The sequence below is a fragment of the Pimephales promelas genome, chromosome 24 (genome assembly GCF_988280905.1).
Source record: "Pimephales promelas chromosome 24, fPimPro1.hap1.1, whole genome shotgun sequence".
Taxonomy (NCBI): Eukaryota; Metazoa; Chordata; class Actinopteri; order Cypriniformes; family Leuciscidae; genus Pimephales; species Pimephales promelas.
This window is the reverse complement of record NC_142792.1, coordinates 23,414,292-23,439,934: the sequence shown is the minus strand read 5'-3', so window position 1 is coordinate 23,439,934 and position 25,643 is coordinate 23,414,292. Positions and strand designations below refer to the sequence as shown.

Below are 25,643 nucleotides of genomic sequence, written 5' to 3'. Positions count from 1 at the left end.
TTATGAGGCCGTTCCTGGAAATGGGAAGGCTGTTTGCAGCGAGCTGCAGTCGGGCTGATGGTGGGCGACTACCTGTCTCTGCAACTCCTCGTTAGTATAGTGGACAGTATCTCCGCCTGTCACGCGGAAGACCGGGGTTCGATTCCCCGACGGGGAGACCTAGCCCTTTATTGCTGCCCAAAGACCCATAAAAAAGTTTTGCTCCAGCCACGAGTTAAAGGAGGAGTTAGCCAGGGGCAAAAGGATTTGCGTTGGCCGGGAATCGAACCCGGGTCAACTGCTTGGAAGGCAGCTATGCTCACCACTATACCACCAACGCATGGCAGTTGGAGATAGACTAGATGTGCGGTCAGCAAGAATGCACACACTAATTGTGCGGTCAACAAGAATGCTTGCAACAAATTGTGTGTTCATATTTAAATTAAGCACTTCATATTTAAATGGTATTAGATGATTTGTTTGGCTTCACTGGCTTCTGTGAAGCGATGACCTAAAATGACGCATGAGGCCGTTCCTGGAAATGGGAAGGCTGTTTGCAGTGAGTTGCAGTCGGGCTGATGGTGGGCGACTACCTGTCTCTGCAACTCCTCGTTAGTATAGTGGACAGTATCTCCGCCTGTCACGCGGAAGACCGGGGTTCGATTCTCCGACGGGGAGACCTAGCCCTTTATTGCTGCCCAAAGACCCATAAAAAAGTTTTGCTACAGCCACGAGTTAAAGGAGGAGTTAGCCAGGGGCAAAAGGATTTGCGTTGGCCGGGAATCGAACCCGGGTCAACTGCTTGGAAGGCAGCTATGCTCACCACTATACCACCAACGCAGGGGGTTGGAGACAGACTGGATGCCAGTTTGTGCGGTCAGCAAGAATGCTCGCAACACATTAGCAGCTGGTAGGTGCAGTGGATCAAAAACTCTCTTTGTTTGGGCACGCCAGTGAAAAAAAAAACGCATGAGCTTTTTGACCTGACCTACCAGGCTCTTTATTAAAAAAGCAAGCTCTAATTTCTTCATATTTAAATTAAACACTTCATATTTAAATGGTATTAGATGATTTGTTTGGCTTCACTGGCTTCTGTGAAGCGATGACCTAAAATGACGCATGAGGCCGTTCCTGGAAATGGGAAGGCTGTTTGCAGCGAGCTGCAGTCGGGCTGATGGTGGGCGACTACCTGTCTCTGCAACTCCTCGTTAGTATAGTGGACAGTATCTCCGCCTGTCACGCGGAAGACCGGGGTTCGATTCCCCGACGGGGAGACCTAGCCCTTTATTGCTGCCCAAAGACCCATAAAAAAGTTTTGCTCCAGCCACGAGTTAAAGGAGGAGTTGGCCAGGGGCAAAAGGATTTGCGTTGGCCGGGAATCGAACCCGGGTCAACTGCTTGGAAGGCAGCTATGCTCACCACTATACCACCAACGCAGGCAGTTGGAGATAGACTAGATGTGCGGTCAGCAAGAATGCTCACACACTAATTGTGCGGTCAACAAGAATGATTGCAACACATTGTGTGTTCATATTTAAATTAAGCACTTCATATTTAAATGGTATTAGATGATTTGTTTGGCTTCACTGGCTTCTGTGAAGCGATGACCTAAAATGACTTATGAGGCCGTTCCTGGAAATGGGAAGGCTGTTTGCAGCGAGCTGCAGTCGGGCTGATGGTGGGTGACTACCTGTCTCTGCAACTCCTCGTTAGTATAGTGGACAGTATCTCCGCCTGTCACGCGGAAGACCGGGGTTCGATTCCCCGACGGGGAGACCTAGCCCTTTATTGCTGCCCAAAGACCCATAAAAAACTTTTGCTCGAGCCACGAGTTAAAGGAGGAGTTGGCCAGGGGCAAAAGGTTATTGCGTTGGTCGGGAATCGAACCCGGGTCAATTGCTTGGAAGGCAGCTATGCTCACCACTATACCACCAACGCAGGCAGTTGGAGATAGACTAGATGTGCGGTCAGCAAGAATGCTCACACACTAATTGTGCGGTCAACAAGAATGATTGCAACACATTGTGTGTTCATATTTAAATTAAGCACTTCATATTTAAATGGTATTAGATGATTTGTTTGGCTTCACTGGCTTCTGTGAAGCAATGACCTAAAATGACTTATGAGGCCGTTCCTGGAAATGGGAAGGCTGTTTGCAGCGAGCTGCAGTCGGGCTGATGGTGGGCGACTACCTGTCTCTGCAACTCCTCGTTAGTATAGTGGACAGTATCTCCGCCTGTCACGCGGAAGACCGGGGTTTGATTCCCCGACGGGGAGACCTAGCCCTTTATTGCTGCCCAAAGACCCATAAAAAAGTTTTGCTCCAGCCACGAGTTAAAGGAGGAGTTAGCCAGGGGCAAAAGGATTTGCGTTGGCCGGGAATCGAACCCGGGTCAACTGCTTGGAAGGCAGCTATGCTCACCACTATACCACCAACGCATGGCAGTTGGAGATAGACTAGATGTGCGGTCAGCAAGAATGCACACACTAATTGTGCGGTCAACAAGAATGCTTGCAACAAATTGTGTGTTCATATTTAAATTAAGCACTTCATATTTAAATGGTATTAGATGATTTGTTTGGCTTCACTGGCTTCTGTGAAGCGATGACCTAAAATGACGCATGAGGCCGTTCCTGGAAATGGGAAGGCTGTTTGCAGTGAGTTGCAGTCGGGCTGATGGTGGGCGACTACCTGTCTCTGCAACTCCTCGTTAGTATAGTGGACAGTATCTCCGCCTGTCACGTGGAAGACCGGGGTTCGATTCTCCGACGGGGAGACCTAGCCCTTTATTGCTGCCCAAAGACCCATAAAAAAGTTTTGCTCCAGCCACGAGTTAAAGGAGGAGTTAGCCAGGGGCAAAAGGATTTGCGTTGGCCGGGAATCGAACCCGGGTCAACTGCTTGGAAGGCAGCTATGCTCACCACTATACCACCAACACAGGTGGTTGGAGACAGACTGGATGCCAGTTTGTGCGGTCAGCAAGAATGCTCGCAACACATTAGCAGCTGGTAGGTGCAGTGGATCAAAAACTCTCTTTGTTTGGGTCCGGCAGTGGATCCAAAACTCTCTTTGTTTGGGCACGCCAGTGAAAAAAAAAAACGCATTAGCTTTTTGACCTGACCTACCAGGCTCTTTATTAAAAAAGCAAGCTCTAATTTCTTCATATTTAAATTAAACACTTCATATTTAAATGGTATTAGATGATTTGTTTGGCTTCACTGGCTTCTGTGAAGCGATGACCTAAAATGACGCATGAGGCCGTTCCTGGAAATGGGAAGGCTGTTTGCAGCGAGCTGCAGTCGGGCTGATGGTGGGCGACTACCTGTCTCTGCAACTCCTCGTTAGTATAGTGGACAGTATCTCCGCCTGTCACGCGGAAGACCGGGGTTCGATTCCCCGACGGGGAGACCTAGCCCTTTATTGCTTGCCCCAAAGACCCATAAAAAAGTTTTGCTCCAGCCACGAGTTAAAGGAGGAGTTAGCCAGGGGCAAAAGGATTTGCGTTGGCCGGGAATCGAACCCGGGTCAACTGCTTGGAAGGCAGCTATGCTCACCACTATACCACCAACGCAGGTAGTTGGAGATAGACTAGATGTGTGGTCAGCAAGAATGCACACACTAATTGTGCGGTCAACAAGAATGCTTGCAACAAATTGTGTGTTCATATTTAAATTAAGCACTTCATATTTAAATGGTATTAGATGATTTGTTTGGCTTCACTGGCTTCTGTGAAGCGATGACCTAAAATGACGCATGAGGCCGTTCCTGGAAATGGGAAGGCTGTTTGCAGCGAGCTGCAGTCGGGCTGATGGTGGGCGACTACCTGTCTCTGCAACTCCTCGTTAGTATAGTGGACAGTATCTCCGCCTGTCACGCGGAAGACCGGGGTTCGATTCCCCGACGGGGAGACCTAGCCCTTTTATTGCTGCCCAAAGACCCATAAAAAAGTTTTGCTCCAGCCACGAGTTAAAGGAGGAGTTAGCCAGGGGCAAAAGGATTTGCGTTGGCCGGGAATCGAACCCGGGTCAACTGCTTGGAAGGCAGCTATGCTCACCACTATACCACCAACGCAGGGGGTTGGAGACAGACTGGATGCCAGTTTGTGCGGTCAGCAAGAATGCTCGCAACACATTAGCAGCTGGTAGGTGCAGTGGATGAAAAACTCTCTTTGTTTGGGTCCGGCAGTGGATCCAAAACTCTCTTTGTTTGGGCACGCCAGTGAAAAAAAAAAACGCATGAGCTTTTTGACCTGACCTACCAGGCTCTTTATTAAAAAAGCAAGCTCTAATTTCTTCATATTTAAATTAAACACTTCATATTTAAATGGTATTAGATGATTTGTTTGGCTTCACTGGCTTCTGTGAAGCGATGACCTAAAATGACGCATGAGGCCGTTCCTGGAAATGGGAAGGCTGTTTGCAGCGAGCTGCAGTCGGGCTGATGGTGGGCGACTACCTGTCTCTGCAACTCCTCGTTAGTATAGTGGACAGTATCTCCGCCTGTCACGCGGAAGACCGGGGTTCGATTCCCCGACGGGGAGACCTAGCCCTTTATTGCTGCCCAAAGACCCATAAAAAAGTTTTGCTCCAGCCACGAGTTAAAGGAGGAGTTGGCCAGGGGCAAAAGGATTTGCGTTGGCCGGGAATCGAACCCGGGTCAACTGCTTGGAAGGCAGCTATGCTCACCACTATACCACCAACGCAGGCAGTTGGAGATAGACTAGATGTGCGGTCAGCAAGAATGCTCACACACTAATTGTGCGGTCAACAAGAATGCTTGCAACAAATTGTGTGTTCATATTTAAATTAAGCACTTCATATTTAAATGGTATTAGATGATTTGTTTGGCTTCACTGGCTTCTGTGAAGCGATGACCTAAAATGACGCATGAGGCCGTTCCTGGAAATGGGAAGGCTGTTTGCAGCGAGCTGCAGTCGGGCTGATGGTGGGCGACTACCTGTCTCTGCAACTCCTCGTTAGTATAGTGGACAGTATCTCCGCCTGTCACGCGGAAGACCGGGGTTCGATTCCCCGACTGGGAGACCTAGCCCTTTATTGCTGCCCAAAGACCCATAAAAAAGTTTTGCTCCAGCCACGAGTTAAAGGAGGAGTTAGCCAGGGGCAAAAGGATTTGCGTTGGCCGGGAATCGAACCCGGGTCAACTGCTTGGAAGGCAGCTATGCTCACCACTATACCACCAACGCAGGCGGTTGGAGACAGACTGGATGCCAGTTTGTGCGGTCAGCAAGAATGCTCGCAACACATTAGCAGCTGGTAGGTGCAGTGGATCAAAAACTCTCTTTGTTTGGGTCCGGCAGTGGATCCAAAACTCTCTTTGTTTGGGCACGCCAGTGAAAAAAAAAAACGCATGAGCTTTTTGACCTGACCTACCAGGCTCTTTATTAAAAAAGCAAGCTCTAATTTCTTCATATTTAAATTAAACACTTCATATTTAAATGGTATTAGATGATTTGTTTGGCTTCACTGGCTTCTGTGAAGCGATGACCTAAAATGACGCATGAGGCCGTTCCTGGAAATGGGAAGGCTGTTTGCAGCGAGCTGCAGTCGGGCTGATGGTGGGCGACTACCTGTCTCTGCAACTCCTCGTTAGTATAGTGGACAGTATCTCCGCCTGTCACGCGGAAGACCGGGGTTCGATTCCCCGACGGGGAGACCTAGCCCTTTATTGCTGCCCAAAGACCCATAAAAAAGTTTTGCTCCAGCCACGAGTTAAAGGAGGAGTTAGCCAGGGGCAAAAGGATTTGCGTTGGCTGGGAATCGAACCCGGGTCAACTGCTTGGGAGGCAGCTATGCTCACCACTATACCACCAACGCATGGCAGTTGGAGATAGACTAGATGTGCGGTCAGCAAGAATGCACACACTAATTGTGCGGTCAACAAGAATGCTTGCAACAAATTGTGTGTTCATATTTAAATTAAGCACTTCATATTTAAATGGTATTAGATGATTTGTTTGGCTTCACTGGCTTCTGTGAAGCGATGACCTAAAATGACTTATGAGGCCGTTCCTGGAAATGGGAAGGCTGTTTGCAGCGAGCTGCAGTCGGGCTGATGGTGGGCGACTACCTGTCTCTGCAACTCCTCGTTAGTATAGTGGACAGTATCTCCGCCTGTCACGCGGAAGACCGGGGTTCGATTCCCCGACGGGGAGACCTAGCCCTTTTATTGCTGCCCAAAGACCCATAAAAAAGTTTTGCTCCAGCCACGAGTTAAAGGAGGAGTTAGCCAGGGGCAAAAGGATTTGCGTTGGCCGGGAATCGAACCCGGGTCAACTGCTTGGAAGGCAGCTATGCTCACCACTATACCACCAACGCAGGGGGTTGGAGACAGACTGGATGCCAGTTTGTGCGGTCAGCAAGAATGCTCGCAACACATTAGCAGCTGGTAGGTGCAGTGGATGAAAAACTCTCTTTGTTTGGGTCCGGCAGTGGATCCAAAACTCTCTTTGTTTGGGCACGCCAGTGAAAAAAAAAAACGCATGAGCTTTTTGACCTGACCTACCAGGCTCTTTATTAAAAAAGCAAGCTCTAATTTCTTCATATTTAAATTAAACACTTCATATTTAAATGGTATTAGATGATTTGTTTGGCTTCACTGGCTTCTGTGAAGCGATGACCTAAAATGACGCATGAGGCCGTTCCTGGAAATGGGAAGGCTGTTTGCAGCGAGCTGCAGTCGGGCTGATGGTGGGCGACTACCTGTCTCTGCAACTCCTCGTTAGTATAGTGGACAGTATCTCCGCCTGTCACGCGGAAGACCGGGGTTCGATTCCCCGACGGGGAGACCTAGCCCTTTATTGCTGCCCAAAGACCCATAAAAAAGTTTTGCTCCAGCCACGAGTTAAAGGAGGAGTTGGCCAGGGGCAAAAGGATTTGCGTTGGCCGGGAATCGAACCCGGGTCAACTGCTTGGAAGGCAGCTATGCTCACCACTATACCACCAACGCAGGCAGTTGGAGATAGACTAGATGTGCGGTCAGCAAGAATGCTCACACACTAATTGTGCGGTCAACAAGAATGATTGCAACACATTGTGTGTTCATATTTAAATTAAGCACTTCATATTTAAATAGTATTAGATGATTTGTTTGGCTTCACTGGCTTCTGTGAAGCAATGACCTAAAATGACTTATGAGGCCGTTCCTGGAAATGGGAAGGCTGTTTGCAGCGAGCTGCAGTCGGGCTGATGGTGGGTGACTACCTGTCTCTGCAACTCCTCGTTAGTATAGTGGACAGTATCTCCGCCTGTCACGCGGAAGACCGGGGTTCGATTCCCCGACGGGGAGACCTAGCCCTTTATTGCTGCCCAAAGACCCATAAAAAACTTTTGCTCGAGCCACGAGTTAAAGGAGGAGTTGGCCAGGGGCAAAAGGTTATTGCGTTGGTCGGGAATCGAACCCGGGTCAATTGCTTGGAAGGCAGCTATGCTCACCACTATACCACCAACGCAGGCAGTTGGAGATAGACTAGATGTGCGGTCAGCAAGAATGCTCACACACTAATTGTGCGGTCAACAAGAATGATTGCAACACATTGTGTGTTCATATTTAAATTAAGCACTTCATATTTAAATGGTATTAGATGATTTGTTTGGCTTCACTGGCTTCTGTGAAGCAATGACCTAAAATGACTTATGAGGCCGTTCCTGGAAATGGGAAGGCTGTTTGCAGCGAGCTGCAGTCGGGCTGATGGTGGGCGACTACCTGTCTCTGCAACTCCTCGTTAGTATAGTGGACAGTATCTCCGCCTGTCACGCGGAAGACCGGGGTTCGATTCCCCGACGGGGAGACCTAGCCCTTTATTGCTGCCCAAAGACCCATTAAAAAGTTTTGCTCCAGCCACGAGTTAAAGGAGGAGTTAGCCAGGGGCAAAAGGATTTGCGTTGGCCGGGAATCGAACCCGGGTCAACTGCTTGGAAGGCAGCTATGCTCACCACTATACCACCAACGCAGGCGGTTGGAGACAGACTGGATGCCAGTTTGTGCGGTCAGCAAGAATGCTCGCAACACATTAGCAGCTGGTAGGTGCAGTGGATCAAAAACTCTCTTTGTTTGGGTCCGGCAGTGGATCCAAAACTCTCTTTGTTTGGGCACGCCAGTGAAAAAAAAAAACGCATGAGCTTTTTGACCTGACCTACCAGGCTTTTATTAAAAAAGCAAGCTCTAATTTCTTCATATTTAAATTAAACACTTCATATTTAAATGGTATTAGATGATTTGTTTGGCTTCACTGGCTTCTGTGAAGCGATGACCTAAAATGACGCATGAGGCCGTTCCTGGAAATGGGAAGGCTGTTTGCAGCGAGCTGCAGTCGGGCTGATGGTGGGCGACTACCTGTCTCTGCAACTCCTCGTTAGTATAGTGGACAGTATCTCCGCCTGTCACGCGGAAGACCGGGGTTCGATTCCCCGACGGGGAGACCTAGCCCTTTATTGCTGCCCAAAGACCCATAAAAAAGTTTTGCTCCAGCCACGAGTTAAAGGAGGAGTTAGCCAGGGGCAAAAGGATTTGCGTTGGCCGGGAATCGAACCCGGGTCAACTGCTTGGAAGGCAGCTATGCTCACCACTATACCACCAACGCAGGCGGTTGGAGACAGACTGGATGCCAGTTTGTGCGGTCAGCAAGAATGCTCGCAACACATTAGCAGCTGGTAGGTGCAGTGGATCAAAAACTCTCTTTGTTTGGGTCCGGCAGTGGATCCAAAACTCTCTTTGTTTGGGCACGCCAGTGAAAAAAAAAAACGCATGAGCTTTTTGACCTGACCTACCAGGCTCTTTATTAAAAAAGCAAGCTCTAATTTCTTCATATTTAAATTAAACACTTCATATTTAAATGGTATTAGATGATTTGTTTGGCTTCACTGGCTTCTGTGAAGCGATGACCTAAAATGACGCATGAGGCCGTTCCTGGAAATGGGAAGGCTGTTTGCAGCGAGCTGCAGTCGGGCTGATGGTGGGCGACTACCTGTCTCTGCAACTCCTCGTTAGTATAGTGGACAGTATCTCCGCCTGTCACGCGGAAGACCGGGGTTCGATTCCCCGACGGGGAGACCTAGCCCTTTATTGCTGCCCAAAGACCCATAAAAAAGTTTTGCTCCAGCCACGAGTTAAAGGAGGAGTTAGCCAGGGGCAAAAGGATTTGCGTTGGCCGGGAATCGAACCCGGGTCAACTGCTTGGAAGGCAGCTATGCTCACCACTATACCACCAACGCAGGTAGTTGGAGATAGACTAGATGTGTGGTCAGCAAGAATGCACACACTAATTGTGCGGTCAACAAGAATGCTTGCAACAAATTGTGTGTTCATATTTAAATTAAGCACTTCATATTTAAATGGTATTAGATGATTTGTTTGGCTTCACTGGCTTCTGTGAAGCGATGACCTAAAATGACGCATGAGGCCGTTCCTGGAAATGGGAAGGCTGTTTGCAGCGAGCTGCAGTCGGGCTGATGGTGGGCGACTACCTGTCTCTGCAACTCCTCGTTAGTATAGTGGACAGTATCTCCGCCTGTCACGCGGAAGACCGGGGTTCGATTCCCCGACGGGGAGACCTAGCCCTTTTATTGCTGCCCAAAGACCCATAAAAAAGTTTTGCTCCAGCCACGAGTTAAAGGAGGAGTTAGCCAGGGGCAAAAGGATTTGCGTTGGCCGGGAATCGAACCCGGGTCAACTGCTTGGAAGGCAGCTATGCTCACCACTATACCACCAACGCAGGGGGTTGGAGACAGACTGGATGCCAGTTTGTGCGGTCAGCAAGAATGCTCGCAACACATTAGCAGCTGGTAGGTGCAGTGGATGAAAAACTCTCTTTGTTTGGGTCCGGCAGTGGATCCAAAACTCTCTTTGTTTGGGCACGCCAGTGAAAAAAAAAAACGCATGAGCTTTTTGACCTGACCTACCAGGCTCTTTATTAAAAAAGCAAGCTCTAATTTCTTCATATTTAAATTAAACACTTCATATTTAAATGGTATTAGATGATTTGTTTGGCTTCACTGGCTTCTGTGAAGCGATGACCTAAAATGACGCATGAGGCCGTTCCTGGAAATGGGAAGGCTGTTTGCAGCGAGCTGCAGTCGGGCTGATGGTGGGCGACTACCTGTCTCTGCAACTCCTCGTTAGTATAGTGGACAGTATCTCCGCCTGTCACGCGGAAGACCGGGGTTCGATTCCCCGACGGGGAGACCTAGCCCTTTATTGCTGCCCAAAGACCCATAAAAAAGTTTTGCTCCAGCCACGAGTTAAAGGAGGAGTTGGCCAGGGGCAAAAGGATTTGCGTTGGCCGGGAATCGAACCCGGGTCAACTGCTTGGAAGGCAGCTATGCTCACCACTATACCACCAACGCAGGCAGTTGGAGATAGACTAGATGTGCGGTCAGCAAGAATGCTCACACACTAATTGTGCGGTCAACAAGAATGATTGCAACACATTGTGTGTTCATATTTAAATTAAGCACTTCATATTTAAATGGTATTAGATGATTTGTTTGGCTTCACTGGCTTCTGTGAAGCAATGACCTAAAATGACTTATGAGGCCGTTCCTGGAAATGGGAAGGCTGTTTGCAGCGAGCTGCAGTCGGGCTGATGGTGGGTGACTACCTGTCTCTGCAACTCCTCGTTAGTATAGTGGACAGTATCTCCGCCTGTCACGCGGAAGACCGGGGTTCGATTCCCCGACGGGGAGACCTAGCCCTTTATTGCTGCCCAAAGACCCATAAAAAACTTTTGCTCGAGCCACGAGTTAAAGGAGGAGTTGGCCAGGGGCAAAAGGTTATTGCGTTGGTCGGGAATCGAACCCGGGTCAATTGCTTGGAAGGCAGCTATGCTCACCACTATACCACCAACGCAGGCAGTTGGAGATAGACTAGATGTGCGGTCAGCAAGAATGCTCACACACTAATTGTGCGGTCAACAAGAATGATTGCAACACATTGTGTGTTCATATTTAAATTAAGCACTTCATATTTAAATGGTATTAGATGATTTGTTTGGCTTCACTGGCTTCTGTGAAGCAATGACCTAAAATGACTTATGAGGCCGTTCCTGGAAATGGGAAGGCTGTTTGCAGCGAGCTGCAGTCGGGCTGATGGTGGGCGACTACCTGTCTCTGCAACTCCTCGTTAGTATAGTGGACAGTATCTCCGCCTGTCACGCGGAAGACCGGGGTTCGATTCCCCGACGGGGAGACCTAGCCCTTTATTGCTGCCCAAAGACCCATTAAAAAGTTTTGCTCCAGCCACGAGTTAAAGGAGGAGTTAGCCAGGGGCAAAAGGATTTGCGTTGGCCGGGAATCGAACCCGGGTGAACTGCTTGGAAGGCAGCTATGCTCACCACTATACCACCAACGCAGGCGGTTGGAGACAGACTGGATGCCAGTTTGTGCGGTCAGCAAGAATGCTCGCAACACATTAGCAGCTGGTAGGTGCAGTGGATCAAAAACTCTCTTTGTTTGGGTCCGGCAGTGGATCCAAAACTCTCTTTGTTTGGGCACGCCAGTGAAAAAAAAAAACGCATGAGCTTTTTGACCTGACCTACCAGGCTTTTATTAAAAAAGCAAGCTCTAATTTCTTCATATTTAAATTAAACACTTCATATTTAAATGGTATTAGATGATTTGTTTGGCTTCACTGGCTTCTGTGAAGCGATGACCTAAAATGACGCATGAGGCCGTTCCTGGAAATGGGAAGGCTGTTTGCAGCGAGCTGCAGTCGGGCTGATGGTGGGCGACTACCTGTCTCTGCAACTCCTCGTTAGTATAGTGGACAGTATCTCCGCCTGTCACGCGGAAGACCGGGGTTCGATTCCCCGACGGGGAGACCTAGCCCTTTATTGCTGCCCAAAGACCCATAAAAAAGTTTTGCTCCAGCCACGAGTTAAAGGAGGAGTTAGCCAGGGGCAAAAGGATTTGCGTTGGCCGGGAATCGAACCCGGGTCAACTGCTTGGAAGGCAGCTATGCTCACCACTATACCACCAACGCAGGGGGTTGGAGACAGACTGGATGCCAGTTTGTGCGGTCAGCAAGAATGCTCGCAACACATTAGCAGCTGGTAGGTGCAGTGGATCAAAAACTCTCTTTGTTTGGGTCCGGCAGTGGATCCAAAACTCTCTTTGTTTGGGCACGCCAGTGAAAAAAAAAAACGCATGAGCTTTTTGACCTGACCTACCAGGCTCTTTATTAAAAAAGCAAGCTCTAATTTCTTCATATTTAAATTAAACACTTCATATTTAAATGGTATTAGATGATTTGTTTGGCTTCACTGGCTTCTGTGAAGCGATGACCTAAAATGACGCATGAGGCCGTTCCTGGAAATGGGAAGGCTGTTTGCAGCGAGCTGCAGTCGGGCTGATGGTGGGCGACTACCTGTCTCTGCAACTCCTCGTTAGTATAGTGGACAGTATCTCCGCCTGTCACGCGGAAGACCGGGGTTCGATTCCCCGACGGGGAGACCTAGCCCTTTATTGCTGCCCAAAGACCCATAAAAAACTTTTGCTCGAGCCACGAGTTAAAGGAGGAGTTGGCCAGGGGCAAAAGGTTATTGCGTTGGTCGGGAATCGAACCCGGGTCAATTGCTTGGAAGGCAGCTATGCTCACCACTATACCACCAACGCAGGCAGTTGGAGATAGACTAGATGTGCGGTCAGCAAGAATGCTCACACACTAATTGTGCGGTCAACAAGAATGATTGCAACACATTAGCAGCTGGTAGGTGCAGTGGATCAAAAACTCTCTTTGTTTGGGTCCGGCAGTGGATCCAAAACTCTCTTTGTTTGGGCACGCCAGTGAAAAAAAAAAACGCATGAGCTTTTTGACCTGACCTACCAGGCTCTTTATTAAAAAAGCAAGCTCTAATTTCTTCATATTTAAATTAAACACTTCATATTTAAATGGTATTAGATGATTTGTTTGGCTTCACTGGCTTCTGTGAAGCGATGACCTAAAATGACGCATGAGGCCGTTCCTGGAAATGGGAAGGCTGTTTGCAGCGAGCTGCAGTCGGGCTGATGGTGGGCGACTACCTGTCTCTGCAACTCCTCGTTAGTATAGTGGACAGTATCTCCGCCTGTCACGCGGAAGACCGGGGTTCGATTCCCCGACGGGGAGACCTAGCCCTTTATTGCTTGCCCAAAGACCCATAAAAAAGTTTTGCTCCAGCCACGAGTTAAAGGAGGAGTTAGCCAGGGGCAAAAGGATTTGCGTTGGCCGGGAATCGAACCCGGGTCAACTGCTTGGAAGGCAGCTATGCTCACCACTATACCACCAACGCAGGCAGTTGGAGATAGACTAGATGTGCGGTCAGCAAGAATGCTCACACACTAATTGTGCGGTCAACAAGAATGCTTGCAACAAATTGTGTGTTCATATTTAAATTAAGCACTTCATATTTAAATGGTATTAGATGATTTGTTTGGCTTCACTGGCTTCTGTGAAGCGATGACCTAAAATGACGCATGAGGCCGTTCCTGGAAATGGGAAGGCTGTTTGCAGCGAGCTGCAGTCGGGCTGATGGTGGGCGACTACCTGTCTCTGCAACTCCTCGTTAGTATAGTGGACAGTATCTCCGCCTGTCACGCGGAAGACCGGGGTTCGATTCCCCGACGGGGAGACCTAGCCCTTTATTGCTGCCCAAAGACCCATAAAAAAGTTTTGCTCCAGCCACGAGTTAAAGGAGGAGTTAGCCAGGGGCAAAAGGATTTGCGTTGGCCGGGAATCGAACCCGGGTCAACTGCTTGGAAGGCAGCTATGCTCACCACTATACCACCAACGCAGGCGGTTGGAGACAGACTGGATGCCAGTTTGTGCGGTCAGCAAGAATGCTCGCAACACATTAGCAGCTGGTAGGTGCAGTGGATCAAAAACTCTCTTTGTTTGGGTCCGGCAGTGGATCCAAAACTCTCTTTGTTTGGGCACGCCAGTGAAAAAAAAAACGCATGAGCTTTTTGACCTGACCTACCAGGCTCTTTATTAAAAAAGCAAGCTCTAATTTCTTCATATTTAAATTAAACACTTCATATTTAAATGGTATTAGATGATTTGTTTGGCTTCACTGGCTTCTGTGAAGCGATGACCTAAAATGACGCATGAGGCCGTTCCTGGAAATGGGAAGGCTGTTTGCAGCGAGCTGCAGTCGGGCTGATGGTGGGCGACTACCTGTCTCTGCAACTCCTCGTTAGTATAGTGGACAGTATCTCCGCCTGTCACGCGGAAGACCGGGGTTCGATTCTCCGACGGGGAGACCTAGCCCTTTATTGCTGCCCAAAGACCCATAAAAAAGTTTTGCTCCAGCCACGAGTTAAAGGAGGAGTTGGCCAGGGGCAAAAGGCTTTGCGTTGGCCGGGAATCGAACCCGGGTCAACTGCTTGGAAGGCAGCTATGCTCACCACTATACCACCAACGCAGGCAGTTGGAGATAGACTAGATGTGCGGTCAGCAAGAATGCTCACACACTAATTGTGCGGTCAACAAGAATGATTGCAACACATTGTGTGTTCATATTTAAATTAAGCACTTCATATTTAAATGGTATTAGATGATTTGTTTGGCTTCACTGGCTTCTGTGAAGCAATGACCTAAAATGACTTATGAGGCCGTTCCTGGAAATGGGAAGGCTGTTTGCAGCGAGCTGCAGTCGGGCTGATGGTGGGTGACTACCTGTCTCTGCAACTCCTCGTTAGTATAGTGGACAGTATCTCCGCCTGTCACGCGGAAGACCGGGGTTCGATTCCCCGACGGGGAGACCTAGCCCTTTATTGCTGCCCAAAGACCCATAAAAAACTTTTGCTCGAGCCACGAGTTAAAGGAGGAGTTGGCCAGGGGCAAAAGGTTATTGCGTTGGTCGGGAATCGAACCCGGGTCAATTGCTTGGAAGGCAGCTATGCTCACCACTATACCACCAACGCAGGCAGTTGGAGATAGACTAGATGTGCGGTCAGCAAGAATGCTCACACACTAATTGTGCGGTCAACAAGAATGATTGCAACACATTGTGTGTTCATATTTAAATTAAGCACTTCATATTTAAATGGTATTAGATGATTTGTTTGGCTTCACTGGCTTCTGTGAAGCAATGACCTAAAATGACTTATGAGGCCGTTCCTTGAAATGGGAAGGCTGTTTGCAGCGAGCTGCAGTCGGGCTGATGGTGGGCGACTACCTGTCTCTGCAACTCCTCGTTAGTATAGTGGACAGTATCTCCGCCTGTCACGCGGAAGACCGGGGTTCGATTCCCCGACGGGGAGACCTAGCCCTTTATTGCTGCCCAAAGACCCATTAAAAAGTTTTGCTCCAGCCACGAGTTAAAGGAGGAGTTAGCCAGGGGCAAAAGGATTTGCGTTGGCCGGGAATCGAACCCGGGTCAACTGCTTGGAAGGCAGCTATGCTCACCACTATACCACCAACGCAGGCGGTTGGAGACAGACTGGATGCCAGTTTGTGCGGTCAGCAAGAATGCTCGCAACACATTAGCAGCTGGTAGGTGCAGTGGATCAAAAACTCTCTTTGTTTGGGTCCGGCAGTGGATCCAAAACTCTCTTTGTTTGGGCACGCCAGTGAAAAAAAAAAACGCATGAGCTTTTTGACCTGACCTACCAGGCTCTTTATTAAAAAAGCAAGCTCTAATTTCTTCATATTTAAATTAAACACTTCATATTTAAATGGTATTAGATGATTTGTTTGGCTTCACTGGCTTCTGTGAAGCGATGACCTAAAATGACGCATGAGGCCGTTCCTGGAAATGGGAAGGCTGTTTGCAGCGAGCTGCAGTCGGGCTGATGGTGGGCGACTACCTGTCTCTGCAACTCCTCGTTAGTATAGTGGACAGTATCTCCGCCTGTCACGCGGAAGACCGGGGTTCGATTCCCCGACGGGGAGACCTAGCCCTTTATTGCTGCCCAAAGACCCATAAAAAACTTTTGCTCGAGCCACGAGTTAAAGGAGGAGTTGGCCAGGGGCAAAAGGTTATTGCGTTGGTCGGGAATCGAACCCGGGTCAATTGCTTGGAAGGCAGCTATGCTCACCACTATACCACCAACGCAGGCAGTTGGAGATAGACTAGATGTGCGGTCAGCAAGAATGCTCACACACTAATTGTGTGGTCAACAAGAATGATTGCAACACATTGTGTGTTCATATTTAAATTAAGCACTTCATATTTAAATGGTATTAGATGATTTGTTTGGCTTCACTGGCTTCTGTGAAGCAATGACCTAAAATGACTTATGAGGCCGTTCCTGGAAATGGGAAGGCTGTTTGCAGCGAGCTGCAGTCGGGCTGATGGTGGGCGACTACCTGTCTCTGCAACTCCTCGTTAGTATAGTGGACAGTATCTCCGCCTGTCACGCGGAAGACCGGGGTTCGATTCCCCGACGGGGAGACCTAGCCCTTTATTGCTGCCCAAAGACCCATTAAAAAGTTTTGCTCCAGCCACGAGTTAAAGGAGGAGTTAGCCAGGGGCAAAAGGATTTGCGTTGGCCGGGAATCGAACCCGGGTCAACTGCTTGGAAGGCAGCTATGCTCACCACTATACCACCAACGCAGGCGGTTGGAGACAGACTGGATGCCAGTTTGTGCGGTCAGCAAGAATGCTCGCAACACATTAGCAGCTGGTAGGTGCAGTGGATCAAAAACTCTCTTTGTTTGGGTCCGGCAGTGGATCCAAAACTCTCTTTGTTTGGGCACGCCAGTGAAAAAAAAAAACGCATGAGCTTTTTGACCTGACCTACCAGGCTTTTATTAAAAAAGCAAGCTCTAATTTCTTCATATTTAAATTAAACACTTCATATTTAAATGGTATTAGATGATTTGTTTGGCTTCACTGGCTTCTGTGAAGCGATGACCTAAAATGACGCATGAGGCCGTTCCTGGAAATGGGAAGGCTGTTTGCAGCGAGCTGCAGTCGGGCTGATGGTGGGCGACTACCTGTCTCTGCAACTCCTCGTTAGTATAGTGGACAGTATCTCCGCCTGTCACGCGGAAGACCGGGGTTCGATTCCCCGATGGGGAGACCTAGCCCTTTATTGCTTGCCCAAAGACCCATAAAAAAGTTTTGCTCCAGCCACGAGTTAAAGGAGGAGTTAGCCAGGGGCAAAAGGATTTGCGTTGGCCGGGAATCGAACCCGGGTCAACTGCTTGGAAGGCAGCTATGCTCACCACTATACCACCAACGCAGGCAGTTGGAGATAGACTAGATGTGCGGTCAGCAAGAATGCTCACACACTAATTGTGCGGTCAACAAGAATGCTTGCAACAAATTGTGTGTTCATATTTAAATTAAGCACTTCATATTTAAATGGTATTAGATGATTTGTTTGGCTTCACTGGCTTCTGTGAAGCGATGACCTAAAATGACGCATGAGGCCGTTCCTGGAAATGGGAAGGCTGTTTGCAGCGAGCTGCAGTCGGGCTGATGGTGGGCGACTACCTGTCTCTGCAACTCCTCGTTAGTATAGTGGACAGTATCTCCGCCTGTCACGCGGAAGACCGGGGTTCGATTCCCCGACGGGGAGACCTAGCCCTTTATTGCTGCCCAAAGACCCATAAAAAAGTTTTGCTCCAGCCACGAGTTAAAGGAGGAGTTAGCCAGGGGCAAAAGGATTTGCGTTGGCCGGGAATCGAACCCGGGTCAACTGCTTGGAAGGCAGCTATGCTCACCACTATACCACCAACGCAGGCGGTTGGAGACAGACTGGATGCCAGTTTGTGCGGTCAGCAAGAATGCTCGCAACACATTAGCAGCTGGTAGGTGCAGTGGATCAAAAACTCTCTTTGTTTGGGTCCGGCAGTGGATCCAAAACTCTCTTTGTTTGGGCACGCCAGTGAAAAAAAAAAACGCATGAGCTTTTTGACCTGACCTACCAGGCTCTTTATTAAAAAAGCAAGCTCTAATTTCTTCATATTTAAATTAAACACTTCATATTTAAATGGTATTAGATGATTTGTTTGGCTTCACTGGCTTCTGTGAAGCGATGACCTAAAATGACTTATGAGGCCGTTCCTGGAAATGGGAAGGCTGTTTGCAGCGAGCTGCAGTCGGGCTGATGGTGGGCGACTACCTGTCTCTGCAACTCCTCGTTAGTATAGTGGACAGTATCTCCGCCTGTCACGCGGAAGACCGGGGTTCGATTCCCCGACGGGGAGACCTAGCCCTTTATTGCTGCCCAAAGACCCATAAAAAAGTTTTGCTCCAGCCACGAGTTAAAGGAGGAGTTAGCCAGGGGCAAAAGGATTTGCGTTGGCCGGGAATCGAACCCGGGTCAACTGCTTGGAAGGCAGCTATGCTCACCACTATACCACCAACGCAGGCAGTTGGAGACAGACTAGATGTGCGGTCAGCAAGAATGCACACACTAATTGTGCGGTCAACAAGAATGCTTGCAACAAATTGTGTGTTCATATTTAAATTAAGCACTTCATATTTAAATGGTATTAGATGATTTGTTTGGCTTCACTGGCTTCTGTGAAGCGATGACCTAAAATGACGCATGAGGCCGTTCCTGGAAATGGAACGATTCCCTTGGAACGAAAATGATTCCCTTTATTGATTCCCAAAATGATTCCCATGGAACGAAATGATTCCCTTTATTGCTGCCCTTCTGTGAAGCGATGACCTAAAATGACGCATGAGGCCGTTCCTGGAAATGGGAAGGCTGTTTGCAGTGAGTTGCAGTCGGGCTGATGGTGGGCGACTACCTGTCTCTGCAACTCCTCGTTAGTATAGTGGACAGTATCTCCGCCTGTCACGCGGAAGACCGGGGTTCGATTCTCCGACGGGGAGACCTAGCCCTTTATTGCTGCCCAAAGACCCATAAAAAAGTTTTGCTCCAGCCACGAGTTAAAGGAGGAGTTAGCCAGGGGCAAAAGGATTTGCGTTGGCCGGGAATCGAACCCGGGTCAACTGCTTGGAAGGCAGCTATGCTCACCACTATACCACCAACGCAGGGGGTTGGAGACAGACTGGATGCCAGTTTGTGCGGTCAGCAAGAATGCTCGCAACACATTAGCAGCTGGTAGGTGCAGTGGATCAAAAACTCTCTTTGTTTGGGTCCGGCAGTGGATCCAAAACTCTCTTTGTTTGGGCACGCCAGTGAAAAAAAAAAACGCATGAGCTTTTTGACCTGACCTACCAGGCTCTTTATTAAAAAAGCAAGCTCTAATTTCTTCATATTTAAATTAAACACTTCATATTTAAATGGTATTAGATGATTTGTTTGGCTTCACTGGCTTCTGTGAAGCGATGACCTAAAATGACGCATGAGGCCGTTCCTGGAAATGGGAAGGCTGTTTGCAGCGAGCTGCAGTCGGGCTGATGGTGGGCGACTACCTGTCTCTGCAACTCCTCGTTAGTATAGTGGACAGTATCTCCGCCTGTCACGCGGAAGACCGGGGTTCGATTCCCCGACGGGGAGACCTAGCCCTTTATTGCTGCCCAAAGACCCATAAAAAACTTTTGCTCGAGCCACAAGTTAAAGGAGGAGTTGGCCAGGGGCAAAAGGTTTTTGCGTTGGTCGGGAATCGAACCCGGGTCAACTGCTTGGAAGGCAGCTATGCTCACCACTATACCACCAACGCAGGCAGTTGGAGATAGACTAGATGTGCGGTCAGCAAGAATGCTCACACACTAATTGTGCGGTCAACAAGAATGATTGCAACACATTGTGTGTTCATATTTAAATTAAGCACTTCATATTTAAATGGTATTAGATGATTTGTTTGGCTTCACTGGCTTCTGTGAAGCGATGACCTAAAATGACGCATGAGGCCGTTCCTGGAAATGGGAAGGCTGTTTGCAGTGAGCTGCAGTCGGGCTGATGGTGGGCGACTACCTGTCTCTGCAACTCCTCGTTAGTATAGTGGACAGTATCTCCGCCTGTCACGCGGAAGACCGGGGTTCGATTCCCCGACGGGGAGACCTAGCCCTTTATTGCTGTCCAAAGACCCATAAAAAACTTTTGCTCGAGCCACGAGTTAAAGGAGGAGTTGGCCAGGGGCAAAAGGTTTTTGCGTTGGTCGGGAATCGAACCCGGGTCAACTGCTTGGAAGGCAGCTATGCTCACCACTATACCACCAACGCAGGCAGTTGGAGATAGACTAGATGTGCGGTCAGCAAGAATGCTCACACACTAATTGTGCGGTCAACAAGAATGCTTGCAACAAATTGTGTGTTCATATTTAAATTAAGCACTTCATATTTAAATGGTATTAGATGATTTGTTTGGCTTCACTGGCTTCTGTGAAGCGATGACCTAAAATGACGCATAAGGCCGTTCCTGGAAATGGGAAGGCTGTTTGCAGCGAGCTGCAGTCGGGCTGATGGTGGGCGACTACCTGTCTCTGCAACTCCTCGTTAGTATAGTGGACAGTATCTCCGCCTGTCACGCGGAAGACCGGGGTTCGATTCCCCGACGGGGAGACCTAGCCCTTTATTGCTGCCCAAAGACCCATAAAAAACTTTTGCTCGAGCCACGAGTTAAAGGAGGAGTTGGCCAGGGGCAAAAGGTTTTTGCGTTGGTCGGGAATCGAACCCGGGTCAACTGCTTGGAAGGCAGCTATGCTCACCACTATACCACCAATGCAGGCAGTTGGAGATAGACTAGATGTGCGGTCAGCAAGAATGCTCACACACTAATTGTGCGGTCAACAAGAATGATTGCAACACATTGTGTGTTCATATTTAAATTAAGCACTTCATATTTAAATGGTATTAGATGATTTGTTTGGCTTCACTGGCTTCTGTGAAGCAATGACCTAAAATGACTTATGAGGCCGTTCCTGGAAATGGGAAGGCTGTTTGCAGCGAGCTGCAGTCGGGCTGATGGTGGGCGACTACCTGTCTCTGCAACTCCTCGTTAGTATAGTGGACAGTATCTCCGCCTGTCACGCGGAAGACCGGGGTTCGATTCCCCGACGGGGAGACCTAGCCCTTTATTGCTGCCCAAAGACCCATAAAAAACTTTTGCTCGAGCCACGAGTTAAAGGAGGAGTTGGCCAGGGGCAAAAGGTTTTTGCGTTGGTCGGGAATCGAACCCGGGTCAACTGCTTGGAAGGCAGCTATGCTCACCACTATACCACCAACGCAGGCAGTTGGAGATAGACTAGATGTGCGGTCAGCAAGAATGCTCGCAACACATTAGCAGCTGGTAGGTGCAGTGGATCAAAAACTCTCTTTGTTTGGGTCCGGCAGTGGATCCAAAACTCTCTTTGTTTGGGCACGCCAGTGAAAAAAAAAAACGCATGAGCTTTTTGACCTGACCTACCAGGCTCTTTATTAAAAAAGCAAGCTCTAATTTCTTCATATTTAAATTAAACACTTCATATTTAAATGGTATTAGATGATTTGTTTGGCTTCACTGGCTTCTGTGAAGCGATGACCTAAAATGACTTATGAGGCCGTTCCTGGAAATGGGAAGGCTGTTTGCAGCGAGCTGCAGTCGGGCTGATGGTGGGCGACTACCTGTCTCTGCAACTCCTCGTTAGTATAGTGGACAGTATCTCCGCCTGTCACGCGGAAGACCGGGGTTCGATTCCCCGACGGGGAGACCTAGCCCTTTATTGCTGCCCAAAGACCCATAAAAAAGTTTTGCTCCAGCCACGAGTTAAAGGAGGAGTTAGCCAGGGGCAAAAGGATTTGCGTTGGCCGGGAATCGAACCCGGGTCAACTGCTTGGAAGGCAGCTATGCTCACCACTATACCACCAACGCAGGCAGTTGGAGACAGACTAGATGTGCGGTCAGCAAGAATGCACACACTAATTGTGCGGTCAACAAGAATGCTTGCAACAAATTGTGTGTTCATATTTAAATTAAGCACTTCATATTTAAATGGTATTAGATGATTTGTTTGGCTTCACTGGCTTCTGTGAAGCGATGACCTAAAATGACGCATGAGGCCGTTCCTGGAAATGGAACGATTCCCTTGGAACGAAAATGATTCCCTTTATTGATTCCCAAAATGATTCCCATGGAACGAAATGATTCCCTTTATTGCTGCCCTTCTGTGAAGCGATGACCTAAAATGACGCATGAGGCCGTTCCTGGAAATGGGAAGGCTGTTTGCAGTGAGTTGCAGTCGGGCTGATGGTGGGCGACTACCTGTCTCTGCAACTCCTCGTTAGTATAGTGGACAGTATCTCCGCCTGTCACGCGGAAGACCGGGGTTCGATTCTCCGACGGGGAGACCTAGCCCTTTATTGCTGCCCAAAGACCCATAAAAAAGTTTTGCTCCAGCCACGAGTTAAAGGAGGAGTTAGCCAGGGGCAAAAGGATTTGCGTTGGCCGGGAATCGAACCCGGGTCAACTGCTTGGAAGGCAGCTATGCTCACCACTATACCACCAACGCAGGGGGTTGGAGACAGACTGGATGCCAGTTTGTGCGGTCAGCAAGAATGCTCGCAACACATTAGCAGCTGGTAGGTGCAGTGGATCAAAAACTCTCTTTGTTTGGGTCCGGCAGTGGATCCAAAACTCTCTTTGTTTGGGCACGCCAGTGAAAAAAAAAAACGCATGAGCTTTTTGACCTGACCTACCAGGCTCTTTATTAAAAAAGCAAGCTCTAATTTCTTCATATTTAAATTAAACACTTCATATTTAAATGGTATTAGATGATTTGTTTGGCTTCACTGGCTTCTGTGAAGCGATGACCTAAAATGACGCATGAGGCCGTTCCTGGAAATGGGAAGGCTGTTTGCAGCGAGCTGCAGTCGGGCTGATGGTGGGCGACTACCTGTCTCTGCAACTCCTCGTTAGTATAGTGGACAGTATCTCCGCCTGTCACGCGGAAGACCGGGGTTCGATTCCCCGACGGGGAGACCTAGCCCTTTATTGCTGCCCAAAGACCCATAAAAAACTTTTGCTCGAGCCACAAGTTAAAGGAGGAGTTGGCCAGGGGCAAAAGGTTTTTGCGTTGGTCGGGAATCGAACCCGGGTCAACTGCTTGGAAGGCAGCTATGCTCACCACTATACCACCAACGCAGGCAGTTGGAGATAGACTAGATGTGCGGTCAGCAAGAATGCTCACACACTAATTGTGCGGTCAACAAGAATGATTGCAACACATTGTGTGTTCATATTTAAATTAAGCACTTCATATTTAAATGGTATTAGATGATTTGTTTGGCTTCACTGGCTTCTGTGAAGCAATGACCTAAAATGACTTATGAGGCCGTTCCTGGAAATGGGAAGGCTGTTTGCAGCGAGCTGCAGTCGGGCTGATGGTGGGCGACTACCTGTCTCTGCAACTCCTCGTTAGTATAGTGGACAGTATCTCCGCCTGTCACGCGGAAGACCGGGGTTCGATTCCCCGACGGGGAGACCTAGCCCTTTATTGCTGCCCAAAGACCCATAAAAAAGTTTTGCTCCAGCCACGAGTTAAAGGAGGAGTTAGCCAGGGGCAAAAGGATTTGCGTTGGCCGGGAATCGAACCCGGGTCAACTGCTTGGAAGGCAGCTATGCTCACCACTATACCACCAACGCATGGCAGTTGGAGATAGACTAGATGTGCGGTCAGCAAGAATGCACACACTAATTGTGCGGTCAACAAGAATGCTTGCAACAAATTGTGTGTTCATATTTAAATTAAGCACTTCATATTTAAATGGTATTAGATGATTTGTTTGGCTTCACTGGCTTCTGTGAAGCGATGACCTAAAATGACGCATGAGGCTGTTCCTGGAAATGGGAAGGCTGTTTGCAGTGAGCTGCAGTCGGGCTGATGGTGGGCGACTACCTGTCTCTGCAACTCCTCGTTAGTATAGTGGACAGTATCTCCGCCTGTCACGCGGAAGACCGGGGTTCGATTCCCCGACGGGGAGACCTAGCCCTTTATTGCTGCCCAAAGACCCATAAAAAACTTTTGCTCGAGCCACGAGTTAAAGGAGGAGTTGGCCAGGGGCAAAAGGTTTTTGCGTTGGTCGGGAATCGAACCCGGGTCAACTGCTTGGAAGGCAGCTATGCTCACCACTATACCACCAACGCAGGCAGTTGGAGATAGACTAGATGTGCGGTCAGCAAGAATGCTCACACACTAATTGTGCGGTCAACAAGAATGCTTGCAACAAATTGTGTGTTCATATTTAAATTAAGCACTTCATATTTAAATGGTATTAGATGATTTGTTTGGCTTCACTGGCTTCTGTGAAGCGATGACCTAAAATGACGCATAAGGCCGTTCCTGGAAATGGGAAGGCTGTTTGCAGCGAGCTGCAGTCGGGCTGATGGTGGGCGACTACCTGTCTCTGCAACTCCTCGTTAGTATAGTGGACAGTATCTCCGCCTGTCACGCGGAAGACCGGGGTTCGATTCCCCGACGGGGAGACCTAGCCCTTTATTGCTGCCCAAAGACCCATAAAAAACTTTTGCTCGAGCCACGAGTTAAAGGAGGAGTTGGCCAGGGGCAAAAGGTTTTTGCGTTGGTCGGGAATCGAACCCGGGTCAACTGCTTGGAAGGCAGCTATGCTCACCACTATACCACCAATGCAGGCAGTTGGAGATAGACTAGATGTGCGGTCAGCAAGAATGCTCACACACTAATTGTGCGGTCAACAAGAATGATTGCAACACATTGTGTGTTCATATTTAAATTAAGCACTTCATATTTAAATGGTATTAGATGATTTGTTTGGCTTCACTGGCTTCTGTGAAGCAATGACCTAAAATGACTTATGAGGCCGTTCCTGGAAATGGGAAGGCTGTTTGCAGCGAGCTGCAGTCGGGCTGATGGTGGGCGACTACCTGTCTCTGCAACTCCTCGTTAGTATAGTGGACAGTATCTCCGCCTGTCACGCGGAAGACCGGGGTTCGATTCCCCGACGGGGAGACCTAGCCCTTTATTGCTGCCCAAAGACCCATAAAAAACTTTTGCTCGAGCCACGAGTTAAAGGAGGAGTTGGCCAGGGGCAAAAGGTTTTTGCGTTGGTCGGGAATCGAACCCGGGTCAACTGCTTGGAAGGCAGCTATGCTCACCACTATACCACCAACGCAGGCAGTTGGAGATGGACTAGATGTGCGGTCAGCAAGAATGCTCGCAACACATTAGCAGCTGGTAGGTGCAGTGGATCAAAAACTCTCTTTGTTTGGGTCCGGCAGTGGATCCAAAACTCTCTTTGTTTGGGCACGCCAGTGAAAAAAAAAAACGCATGAGCTTTTTGACCTGACCTACCAGGCTCTTTATTAAAAAAGCAAGCTCTAATTTCTTCATATTTAAATTAAACACTTCATATTTAAATGGTATTAGATGATTTGTTTGGCTTCACTGGCTTCTGTGAAGCGATGACCTAAAATGACTTATGAGGCCGTTCCTGGAAATGGGAAGGCTGTTTGCAGCGAGCTGCAGTCGGGCTGATGGTGGGCGACTACCTGTCTCTGCAACTCCTCGTTAGTATAGTGGACAGTATCTCCGCCTGTCACGCGGAAGACCGGGGTTCGATTCCCCGACGGGGAGACCTAGCCCTTTATTGCTGCCCAAAGACCCATAAAAAAGTTTTGCTCCAGCCACGAGTTAAAGGAGGAGTTAGCCAGGGGCAAAAGGATTTGCGTTGGCCGGGAATCGAACCCGGGTCAACTGCTTGGAAGGCAGCTATGCTCACCACTATACCACCAACGCAGGCAGTTGGAGACAGACTAGATGTGCGGTCAGCAAGAATGCACACACTAATTGT

The 25,643-nt window shown here is 48.8% G+C and overlaps 30 non-coding genes across 30 annotated transcripts; all 30 read right to left on the bottom strand.

Moving 5' to 3' along the window:
- Positions 1–247: 247 nt before the first annotated feature.
- Positions 248–319, bottom strand: trnag-ucc (transfer RNA glycine (anticodon UCC)). The gene has a single exon. It is a non-coding gene; the product is annotated as a tRNA-Gly (tRNA).
- A 428-nt stretch (positions 320–747) lies between these two features.
- Positions 748–819, bottom strand: trnag-ucc (transfer RNA glycine (anticodon UCC)). The gene has a single exon. It is a non-coding gene; the product is annotated as a tRNA-Gly (tRNA).
- A 524-nt stretch (positions 820–1,343) lies between these two features.
- On the bottom strand, positions 1,344–1,415 carry trnag-ucc (transfer RNA glycine (anticodon UCC)). The gene has a single exon. It is a non-coding gene; the product is annotated as a tRNA-Gly (tRNA).
- Positions 1,416–2,346: 931 nt separating this feature from the next.
- trnag-ucc (transfer RNA glycine (anticodon UCC)) lies at positions 2,347–2,418 on the bottom strand. Its single transcript has one exon. It is a non-coding gene; the product is annotated as a tRNA-Gly (tRNA).
- Positions 2,419–3,479: 1,061 nt separating this feature from the next.
- On the bottom strand, positions 3,480–3,551 carry trnag-ucc (transfer RNA glycine (anticodon UCC)). Its single transcript has one exon. It is a non-coding gene; the product is annotated as a tRNA-Gly (tRNA).
- Positions 3,552–3,979: 428 nt separating this feature from the next.
- On the bottom strand, positions 3,980–4,051 carry trnag-ucc (transfer RNA glycine (anticodon UCC)). The gene has a single exon. It is a non-coding gene; the product is annotated as a tRNA-Gly (tRNA).
- Positions 4,052–4,610: 559 nt separating this feature from the next.
- Positions 4,611–4,682, bottom strand: trnag-ucc (transfer RNA glycine (anticodon UCC)). The gene has a single exon. It is a non-coding gene; the product is annotated as a tRNA-Gly (tRNA).
- A 429-nt stretch (positions 4,683–5,111) lies between these two features.
- Positions 5,112–5,183, bottom strand: trnag-ucc (transfer RNA glycine (anticodon UCC)). The gene has a single exon. It is a non-coding gene; the product is annotated as a tRNA-Gly (tRNA).
- A 559-nt stretch (positions 5,184–5,742) lies between these two features.
- trnag-ccc (transfer RNA glycine (anticodon CCC)) lies at positions 5,743–5,814 on the bottom strand. Its single transcript has one exon. It is a non-coding gene; the product is annotated as a tRNA-Gly (tRNA).
- A 429-nt stretch (positions 5,815–6,243) lies between these two features.
- trnag-ucc (transfer RNA glycine (anticodon UCC)) lies at positions 6,244–6,315 on the bottom strand. The gene has a single exon. It is a non-coding gene; the product is annotated as a tRNA-Gly (tRNA).
- Positions 6,316–6,874: 559 nt separating this feature from the next.
- On the bottom strand, positions 6,875–6,946 carry trnag-ucc (transfer RNA glycine (anticodon UCC)). The gene has a single exon. It is a non-coding gene; the product is annotated as a tRNA-Gly (tRNA).
- A 931-nt stretch (positions 6,947–7,877) lies between these two features.
- On the bottom strand, positions 7,878–7,949 carry trnag-ucc (transfer RNA glycine (anticodon UCC)). Its single transcript has one exon. It is a non-coding gene; the product is annotated as a tRNA-Gly (tRNA).
- A 558-nt stretch (positions 7,950–8,507) lies between these two features.
- Positions 8,508–8,579, bottom strand: trnag-ucc (transfer RNA glycine (anticodon UCC)). Its single transcript has one exon. It is a non-coding gene; the product is annotated as a tRNA-Gly (tRNA).
- A 559-nt stretch (positions 8,580–9,138) lies between these two features.
- Positions 9,139–9,210, bottom strand: trnag-ucc (transfer RNA glycine (anticodon UCC)). Its single transcript has one exon. It is a non-coding gene; the product is annotated as a tRNA-Gly (tRNA).
- A 428-nt stretch (positions 9,211–9,638) lies between these two features.
- trnag-ucc (transfer RNA glycine (anticodon UCC)) lies at positions 9,639–9,710 on the bottom strand. The gene has a single exon. It is a non-coding gene; the product is annotated as a tRNA-Gly (tRNA).
- Positions 9,711–10,269: 559 nt separating this feature from the next.
- On the bottom strand, positions 10,270–10,341 carry trnag-ucc (transfer RNA glycine (anticodon UCC)). Its single transcript has one exon. It is a non-coding gene; the product is annotated as a tRNA-Gly (tRNA).
- Positions 10,342–11,902: 1,561 nt separating this feature from the next.
- trnag-ucc (transfer RNA glycine (anticodon UCC)) lies at positions 11,903–11,974 on the bottom strand. The gene has a single exon. It is a non-coding gene; the product is annotated as a tRNA-Gly (tRNA).
- A 1,216-nt stretch (positions 11,975–13,190) lies between these two features.
- trnag-ucc (transfer RNA glycine (anticodon UCC)) lies at positions 13,191–13,262 on the bottom strand. The gene has a single exon. It is a non-coding gene; the product is annotated as a tRNA-Gly (tRNA).
- Positions 13,263–13,691: 429 nt separating this feature from the next.
- Positions 13,692–13,763, bottom strand: trnag-ucc (transfer RNA glycine (anticodon UCC)). The gene has a single exon. It is a non-coding gene; the product is annotated as a tRNA-Gly (tRNA).
- Positions 13,764–14,321: 558 nt separating this feature from the next.
- On the bottom strand, positions 14,322–14,393 carry trnag-ucc (transfer RNA glycine (anticodon UCC)). The gene has a single exon. It is a non-coding gene; the product is annotated as a tRNA-Gly (tRNA).
- Positions 14,394–15,324: 931 nt separating this feature from the next.
- On the bottom strand, positions 15,325–15,396 carry trnag-ucc (transfer RNA glycine (anticodon UCC)). The gene has a single exon. It is a non-coding gene; the product is annotated as a tRNA-Gly (tRNA).
- Positions 15,397–16,457: 1,061 nt separating this feature from the next.
- Positions 16,458–16,529, bottom strand: trnag-ucc (transfer RNA glycine (anticodon UCC)). Its single transcript has one exon. It is a non-coding gene; the product is annotated as a tRNA-Gly (tRNA).
- A 559-nt stretch (positions 16,530–17,088) lies between these two features.
- trnag-ucc (transfer RNA glycine (anticodon UCC)) lies at positions 17,089–17,160 on the bottom strand. The gene has a single exon. It is a non-coding gene; the product is annotated as a tRNA-Gly (tRNA).
- A 429-nt stretch (positions 17,161–17,589) lies between these two features.
- trnag-ucc (transfer RNA glycine (anticodon UCC)) lies at positions 17,590–17,661 on the bottom strand. The gene has a single exon. It is a non-coding gene; the product is annotated as a tRNA-Gly (tRNA).
- Positions 17,662–18,220: 559 nt separating this feature from the next.
- Positions 18,221–18,292, bottom strand: trnag-ucc (transfer RNA glycine (anticodon UCC)). Its single transcript has one exon. It is a non-coding gene; the product is annotated as a tRNA-Gly (tRNA).
- A 565-nt stretch (positions 18,293–18,857) lies between these two features.
- trnag-ucc (transfer RNA glycine (anticodon UCC)) lies at positions 18,858–18,929 on the bottom strand. Its single transcript has one exon. It is a non-coding gene; the product is annotated as a tRNA-Gly (tRNA).
- Positions 18,930–21,618: 2,689 nt separating this feature from the next.
- trnag-ucc (transfer RNA glycine (anticodon UCC)) lies at positions 21,619–21,690 on the bottom strand. The gene has a single exon. It is a non-coding gene; the product is annotated as a tRNA-Gly (tRNA).
- Positions 21,691–22,255: 565 nt separating this feature from the next.
- trnag-ucc (transfer RNA glycine (anticodon UCC)) lies at positions 22,256–22,327 on the bottom strand. The gene has a single exon. It is a non-coding gene; the product is annotated as a tRNA-Gly (tRNA).
- A 1,061-nt stretch (positions 22,328–23,388) lies between these two features.
- trnag-ucc (transfer RNA glycine (anticodon UCC)) lies at positions 23,389–23,460 on the bottom strand. The gene has a single exon. It is a non-coding gene; the product is annotated as a tRNA-Gly (tRNA).
- A 2,056-nt stretch (positions 23,461–25,516) lies between these two features.
- trnag-ucc (transfer RNA glycine (anticodon UCC)) lies at positions 25,517–25,588 on the bottom strand. The gene has a single exon. It is a non-coding gene; the product is annotated as a tRNA-Gly (tRNA).
- Between the last annotated feature and the right edge of the window lie 55 nt (positions 25,589–25,643).